This window comes from Vanessa tameamea, chromosome 26 (assembly GCF_037043105.1).
Source record: "Vanessa tameamea isolate UH-Manoa-2023 chromosome 26, ilVanTame1 primary haplotype, whole genome shotgun sequence".
In the NCBI taxonomy this organism is placed as follows: domain Eukaryota; kingdom Metazoa; phylum Arthropoda; class Insecta; order Lepidoptera; family Nymphalidae; genus Vanessa; species Vanessa tameamea.
Genome location: NC_087334.1, coordinates 5,666,584 through 5,675,814, shown reverse-complemented (window position 1 = coordinate 5,675,814; position 9,231 = coordinate 5,666,584). Strand labels below are relative to the sequence as shown.

Sequence of the window (9,231 nt, the reverse complement as noted above, 5' to 3'; positions counted from 1 at the left end):
AGACTGACATACAGCGGACAGCCTAAGCCGGCGGATCTAGCAGGATGATATTTGCACATTAATTCCTTATGAATTGTAGACCACTTAGAAAAAAAAAAGATTATTTAAAATGCAGATGATCAATGAAATCGGCATTTAGACTTATGATAATCAATTAAAGACAATTTTTAAAGCTTTTATGAAAATCAACACCAAAGAGGCTGCAAACGCGAACGAAAGTTTGTATAAAATTAAAAAGCGCAATGGGCCGCCTAACGATGTTAAAAGCCGAAGCTTCGATGCGAAAAAAAAAATTGCTTATAATATCAATTTGTATTTAGATTTCTGGTATTGCATAAAATAAAACCAATACAGCGTTTTTGAATTTTCACCGACGACGTTGAAATTAGAGATATTTATATAGAACCCAAAGTAAAATACAGATATGGGCGGTAGGGGGGGCGGTATCATAATAAAAATCAAAATCAAAATATACTTTAATCAAATAGGCTTTTACAAGCACTTTTGAATCCTCATTAAACAAACTATATTAAGTGAAGCTACCACCGATTCGGAATGTAGATTCTACCGAGAAGAACCTGCAAGAAACTCAGTATTTACTCTTCATCGACATTTAAAAATACAGTAATGTTAGTTAAATACAATTATATATGTATGTGATATATCCTGCCTGGAACTCAACAAGTAAAATAAAATTGAAGCCTACTGTAAATATTATTTGGCATTTAATTAAGGTAGTACATTATTAATAAGAAGGAATGTTGTACAAAGAATAAGTTTACTCGCTTATAAATACAGGGCCGGATCTACCATATGGCTTTTTGGGCTTCAGCCCAGGGCCCCGTGGACTCAAGGGCCCCCCAGCTAAGTCAAGTCAAAGTCAAAAATAGACGCTAATGCGAAAGAATCCATAACTTTATTAAATTAAACAGATATTGTTTGCAGCCCTGCGAGTCCTGCAATTAATCAAACCCATTCAATTAATTTAATTCAAGTATTCGTTCAGTTACGTCTTAGGTGGGCCCCTAACTAATGTTAGCCCAGGGACCCCTAAACTTACGGTCCGGCCCTGTATAAATAGGATACCCATACATTATTCAGTCAATACATTGTTCTTTAATTAATTAATTAATAATAATATATTGATTTCATTAATGATTCTAAATTCGGTACATTCATAGATTATTTATTATCAAAGAATTAAAAATATAACTTAACTTGGTGGTAGAGGTGTGGCAAGCCCGCCTGTGTAGGTTCCACATACTCATCAGATATTCTACCGCCAAACAGTAATGCTTAGTATTTTTGTGTTTCTGTTTGAAGGGTGAGTTAGTCAGTGTAACGTACATAATAAGGGACATATTTGTTTTAAGTTACGTAAGGAATGGTTTTGATATTTCTTACTGTTGTCTATGGGCAGTGGTAAATCGGTTTGGCTATTGATAGAGCACCTCCCTATACCATAAAAAAATATATAATCACGACTTCTAGAGTCAAACTACCTATTCTAAATATTAATCTGCACTTTGTAATGTATTGCTGGAATAACGTAGGTATTACCTATACCTAAGTTGTTCTAGCAATATATGTACATACTGTCAAATGTGTACTTCTTTCTTGCGCATATCAAATAATTAAATAATTGTTTACTTTGTCTCGTTTCTTGGTCCGTGTAATTGTCATATCATTGAAACGTCCAAATTGCATAACTATTTTAAAATATTCCTTTTTCTCGCTACGTGGTTCGTGTACAGACATGGACGATCTTAATAATGTCATGAGCGCTTATAAAGTCCGGTAATATGTATAAATTTAGCGACTTTTTTTTTCTTAAATTACATTAGGATTTTTTAAAGGAAGAAATAAAAACAAAAAGCATTTTAAGTTTCGTTTATTAATGATGTAAATTTAAAATTACATTCTTTATTTTAAATTTGGAACAACAAAAAAATTAACCGTCTAAAATTATAAATTTAAAAGTGATGTAATATTTTCCACTGCTTTACGAAAACTATTTCAATATTACGTCATCGGATTTTTTATTGAATATTTAAAATTCAAATGAAAATTGAAAACGCGGTCACTTTTTTTGTCATATTCTATTAATCTTTGAATATGAGTTAATAAAATCCAAATTGATTGGTCTGTCATGTTTAAAATTTATAACTATTTAAAATTAAAACATTCTTTAGTTGTTTAGTCAACTATTAAAATAGTATTATTTTATTTTTGAAGATGGTAACTTAGAAATGCTTGTAAAAAAGTATAGTTGGTGATAGATATCCATCACCTGCATCGTAACTCGGGTGGAACACATTAGGACAGTAGGTATCTATGAGTCGTACCGACCCTGTGTTAACTTTCTGTAGCAAAATTAATAAACGAGCATGAAATATTATTATTGAAAATGATATTAAATATTATGTATCTGTAATAGTATGATTAAACATTCAATTTTTGACCAACTTCCGTTTGTATCGACTTTATTTTACGATACAATAAAATGACATATGAAACGGAATCGGTTAGCTTTAAAATTAAATATAGAATATAAATTTTATGAATGCATATGGCAACACTGGATCAAAAAGTTGTTGAGGTCAAATGTTGATTTTCAAGACAAATTCTCTGCATTTTCTATATTTACGACTTTATCTAGATTTAACTAGTCCAAATATATATAAATTATATAATCATTTTGTTCTATATTCAAATGACCTAAAAAATTGTCTGTTCGTTTAAATAAGTACGTGTGTTCTGATTACATTTAAAAGTAAAGAGACAAGACCGTTAACATCCCACTGCTGTGCAAACGCCCGATCTAATAAGGAATTTAGAATTCAATATTGTACATTATGTTTATACAAGATTGAATCGTTGTTATTCAGTGTAAAATGACACCACGGACAAGGCGACGAGTTCAAATCCAATATTACGTTTCATATTTTTTTAACCGACTATGGTGAAGATGGTATTTGTAATGTTAATATAATTTTTTTTTATGGGATTTAAATATTAAATATATATTTGTGTTGCCATTAATTAATAGTTAATAATCTTAATATTTTTTGATTGTATGTTTTATTAAGTATAAACACGAATGAGATGAAAATATTAGTTGTGTTATTAAGTACTTTTTGTTTCAAACAAATGTTACAAACTTACATTTCGAATTGTAAATAACAGTTTCATTAACATACCTATATTATTGTAAATAAATTACGATGACAAATTAACATAGAATTTTATCCATTTAAAAAGAGGTTTTATTAATTTGTTTATATAGTTTATACAATATGTTATTTATTGAAATAGATAATTGTAATGGCTATTAGTACCACCCATTATTGACTGGTTGTATTTCCATTTTGGGATATGTCCGCTTTGTAAACTTTTAATTTAAAATAGCATTAAGAATTTTTTTTACGATTACACTCCATACACAAACAATAAATATAATTATATTATTTATACACTTGGACCGCCATGACGACATTTTATTACTGAATACATATATATAAATCCTATAAAACATTTTTTATTTTCAGTCTTAAAATTAGACAAGAAAAATTTTAATTTAATATTTCGTTTGCTTTAATGGACGATTTTGTGTTGATGGAGACTGCAGGCAGAGACGGGTCGATACTATCGAGTAGCGGGTAAAATTATAAACAAAAGAAAAATAATAAGTAAAAAAGAAAGACAGGATTATATTACCTGCTCTTGACGTCGTTGGGTATGCTAATCGCATGTTTATATAATAATAATCACGTCGTATACTCACTACTGATTTTATATACATATACTTTATATATATGTATATGCATAAAGTCAGAAAATAGTTCATACTTATGACAAGTAAATACTTTTGTATTTTTGTCTTCACTAACTGAAAAAACGACTAAACCAAAATACATGAAACTTATAGGTACCAGAAGATGCAGCGCGTTCTGGAGGCTTAAATGAAGGTAATGTCAGCCGACGGGTTTGCTTATGTATACAATGATAAGTTTTAATAATACATTGAAACAATAATCTACAAATCTAGGTACTATTTACCGATATTTTCAATTGTGTCATATTTTATGATGACGTCACCCTGACCGATTTCAGGTACAGCAGTAACTTCCATGTGAGACTAGCCGTCTACGCGAACATAATAATAGTAGACAAGTATGTGCGCAAACAGAAATGCTCTCTCAATTCCTTCACTCGAATAATCTGATGAATGAAGGAGCTGATCGGCAAGAGTTTAGGCGCAGGACCAACGGCCTCACTTGCTTTCCGAGGCACGCGAGTGTAAACACTGTCAAGTTCCACACTCCTGACTACTACTCAAAATTTACCTATTTAAATACCTAATAATTTTTTTAGCAATGTCAGTACCAAAGTTTTTAGGTAATACTTAGATCTCAAAACAAAAAAAAGCAAAGTACCTATCATTATTGAATTAGTTAGCATTAGTTGTTGTTTGTTATATTATTATATAATAAAAAATGAACAACAATAACCAATATTATTCTCAAAATCATAAAACAAGACACATATATTTATACTTTTGTCTTTTAAGCCTTTGTACATAAATATTCAGATATACCTATACCTAATTCAATGAAGATTATAACAACGTGCCTAGAGCGAAAAAGAAATAAAAAGTCATCTAAAATTATTGGCGCGTAAAATACTACCACATAACATTGTTTGAAACAAGTTTAATACAATGTCACGTTCAACCTACACCTTTAAAAAAAATGGCTTCGAAATCAAATCTGAGGTTGTCATCTAAGCTTACATTTATTTATTGGCGCCAGATAAAAAAGTGTATCTTAAATTTCGCAAACAAACAAATAGTTTCTAGGTAGGTATCTCTATCAAATTCATTCATCGAATCCATTCACAGTGCTTAGTAATCAACAACTCAACACCCGTGAAACAGTGCCCTCAAAATAACAAACCAAATCATAAAACAAACTTCATATTAGCAACCATTATAATTTTATAACGCCCCAAGCCAAGTAAAGGCGTAAAGATCGAAAAAAAAAGAATCCTTCCGTAAAGAATTTAGGAGTGTCCGCCAAGACGAAATCCAACTTGCTCGTTATAAATTTTGTGTCAGATAACAATATGTGCGTGTGGGTGTGTGGTATAGTCGCTGACGAGTATAGTTACAGCACGCAATAACGCTAACAAGCGAGAGAGTGAGATAGCGATATGATTGTAGAGCGTTATCTCGCTTTTGCCGCTGGCAACATGGCGCGCTGACTCGGGCGCAGGCTCGAATCGTATCGCCTGCCCACTCAAGGTTCGCTGACTGCCGTTCTTTTGTTTTTAATGTTGCCAGGTATTCAATTTTTCCCATCTATATTGTTTAAAAAGTATGGAGATAGTTTTAATTAGTTTACATAATATTAATGATTTATAATAACTCACTGGGGTTATACGTAAAATTTGAAAATTATTATTTTGATAAATATTTGCATTTTCTTATAAATTCTATTTATGCGAAATTTGTATTAATTAGAAATTAACAAAAAGAAAAATATTGACGTTAATATTAATAAAATAATATTTTTGTTATTATATAACTAGGAGAACTTGATATTTTTAATATTATGATAGTAAAATTACTGCATTCACATATTTCAAAAGTAAAATACATAAGGAAATTTTAATAGCATATCTGACCACCCCGAACCGCAGACGAAAACAGCGTCAAGCCGAGGACCTGCTCAAACCGAACGTCTGCATACCGATCGTTGGTTTTTTATATGCGCACGTCGGTGCACGATCGCTGTCTTCGTGTGAGTGTTCATATCGTAGTGTGAGTGTCGGTTCGTTCTCGCGCGCGACGCACCATTGTTGTTTGCAGTAGACTCGCGGAGCTCGGTCGGTCGTGGTTCGTTTCACGCTCTCTGATCGCTCATACGACCAAACTGCCGGCGATAAACAAAATAATGAGTGTACCACATTACGTGCATCGCGAGTGCAACAAGCGACAACAGTGTGTGATAACGAGAATGTAACGTGCGTGTTGTGTTAAACGAAGTGCGTTTTTAAACGTGTTTTGGAGTTCGCGGCGCGTGGACAACGCCATGCCCGTCGTGTTTAGGTATGTGCTCGATTAATTATGGTCCATCAGTGTTTTAAGGGGTCGCTGTCCCATCAATTCGCTCCTGAGTCCACCGGTTGCTTATTTATGATTAGCGCGTACAGTCGCCGGGCTTAAGATCGCACTCGGCGGTTGGTTTTCAAGTACATAATATAGTTTTCTAGTCACATCTGTAGTTATTCGCGTTTTATGTGCATACGGCGCCGTCGATTCGTGTTATCAGTGGCCCGGGAAGTGTGTCGTGTAATTTATAATGTAATTAAATAAGTTATCGGCTTCGATGAAGTGATCGCAGCGCGTAATACGAACTTTGCATACATTCGACCGCTTCAGTACACTTGCCAAGTATTCTTAACCGATTCGAACATCCTGTGACTGACGCAGATATTTAAATTATTATAAAAAATGTTTTAAAACTTTATGAAAGTAGATAAGGTAACTAGACAGTTAAACAATGTCATTCTCACTTTAAACTGCTGTTTTCTGTAAAATTTATGAAACAAAAGAGTCATAAAAACTTTCGAAACGCATTAAAAAGTTTTGTTAACTAACGTTCTTGTAATATCTGTAACATGACTTGCGTTTGTTATATCTTTAAATGTCACAGATAAAGAACTCGGGTAGAAACGATTTTTTAACTATAAATAAAGTTTAAAGTAAAATTTCCTTATCATCCATAAATAGAAACAAATGACACTTATAATAATCCGATGTTTTAATCAAAATAATAGATGTTTTGGTATATGTGTTCATAATGAACCAATTGCTGCATTCCAAATCTAGTTGTCAACATGGAACCAAAAAAAAAATAATTAGAAAGACTAATGATTTAAATTGCTTCCAAGCTCAAAGAAACAATCAATACAAACAAATTAAATGTTTTGTAACAATTTTATGGCCGAATGTAACGTCAATATTAAGCTTTTTTTTTAAATAAATGTGATGTAAAATTTTGACATGGTTTTATTATATTTCAATGAAAATGTTTAATTAAATCAGTTATTTAAGAAAAAGCATATTAATAGAAATGAGTTACCGTCGGAAACGGATTTTTGATATAACCTAAAAGAACGCTAAACAGACATAAAATTTATAGCGCGAAAATATAACGACTTTTTCAATTCACAACTATTTTTTTTACAAAATTCTTCTTATTTATATCTGTTTACATAATTTATTATGTCTAAACACTAAACTTTATTGACTAAAATTTATTAATACATAATTAAATTTAAATTAAATATTGATTTATAGCGCTCCCAAACAATAAAATGAAATCGGATCGGATAAATAACGAAAATTAACTCTAATTACTCGAAGACGTTATTTTTATCTGCCATGAGTCTCATAAGTTAAGACTACTTTTAAAGTAAGATAATGAATTAAAAAAAACTATGTAGCCTAAGTTTTTCTATTACCTTATTATTATATATATTCATACTAACTAGAGCGTTGAAATCATTGACATGATTATTATGTCAACATACGGAAGGCATTTATGAAGCTAGAATAAAACATTATTATAAAAAATATATCTATCACGCCTTGTAACGAAAAACTACTATAGATTATATTTTTAAAAATATATACGTTTCATATTAAATTATAGTCTAAATCTAATTGGATTGGTCGTTTATAAAAAATATCTATTTCATAATTTCAAACAGCTTATTTAAGTATTTGCAAAATATAGAAGACAAAAAGATTTTAGTCTATCATTATATGACTTTTTGTATTAGGTAGGTATATTAATATGGAATCCAGAAGCGCTAAAACTGAAAATATTTGTTTTAAATATTTGGTTACCTAGTAAAATGGTTAATAACTTACTATCTAAAAAGTTTATTTATTGTCTTGGAATAAAAAGTAACGAGATAACAAACGACCATCTCAGTTATAAGCACATGTTTGTATTTCGATCAATTTTTTTCTCCTTAAATATATAATAGTAAAAATATTTACTTTTTCATTCGATTCGAAATGGACCCCGCCTTAATTAAACCGATGACAATGACAATTACTGTGACATATTTTTTCTTCAATTCCTAATAAACGAAATAGTGTATGCACCTGCTTTATAAAAAAAAAGTTGAATACCCATAAACAACATCAAAGTTTTTTTTTAATATAACAAAATTATACGTTATCACTTATCATGTTATTCGTAAAAAACTTTAATGTATTTTCACCATGTATAAAGATATTAATATATGTGTCTTTTAATAATGTTTAACTAGATTATAATAATATAATGCCAGTTTTAGACAATCGTGAGTAATAAATTTATTTCGTTCGTAGTAGGCAGTCATTACGATGTCACTAATAACATTTAATTAAATGAGAATAAATATAATGCACTTTTTATAAAACTTGTTTGAGAGGCACAGATCTAACTGTACTGTAATATTTATTATTGTTTAATAAACATTATTATACGTATATAAAGTCTTCTAATGCGATTTACGCGGGAAATCCGACGGTAAACGCGGGAAAATTTTCCCTCCAATGTCCGCTTCATTTGGTGAAATTAAAAAATGCATTCAATAAGGTTTATTATCGTAAATATAAATAAATACATTTAATACCATTATTGCCAGATTATAAATTAACCAAGAATAATGTGTCTTAAACAAAGGCGAGTAGTGTGTCTTTCAGTACACATAAGCTATGTATACTGGATATAATAATATATATGTAATTTGAAGTTTCGACCTTATTTGTGTTTAAAAAGTAAAAATAATGCCTTTTGTTAAAAAATGCACAGGTAAATGTATTAAAGCCATTCTAGGAAATAAAGCTATAAAAACTAAAATATTCCGCTGCGTGTATATGCTATGAGAATTTTATTACAATATATTATTATTACGTGTGAAGTACCCGCAATGTCAGCTGGGCGTTTAAAATGGGAATATAAAATAAATTATTAAAATTGAACCCATATTGCTCGTAATATGATTTATTTATTGATATAAAAAATAAAGTTGAAATTGTTTACTGTTTCAACTACATGTTACAATAATGTCAGTGTACATATTTTTATAAATTTAGTATAGCAAAGGAAGTAAATGTTCGGCCATAGCTCCACTAAAATATAATTTAAAAAAAAAATAAAGAAAATATAC

At 30.3% G+C, this 9,231-nt stretch overlaps 1 protein-coding gene across 5 annotated transcripts in view; it reads left to right on the top strand.

Annotated features, from left to right (window-relative positions):
- The first annotated feature begins 5,778 nt into the window (after positions 1-5,778).
- Positions 5,779-9,231, top strand: part of Pan (pangolin) — a 152,626-nt gene continuing 149,173 nt past the window's right edge. Inside the window, exon 1 of one of the 5 annotated variants that reach the window (XM_064219216.1) lies at positions 5,779-6,109. The gene's annotated coding sequence lies outside the window, so the exon portion shown is untranslated. The remainder of the gene's footprint in view (positions 6,110-9,231) is intronic. The other 4 variants (XM_026629883.2, XM_064219215.1, XM_026629874.2 and 1 more) reach the window with 4 other exon arrangements.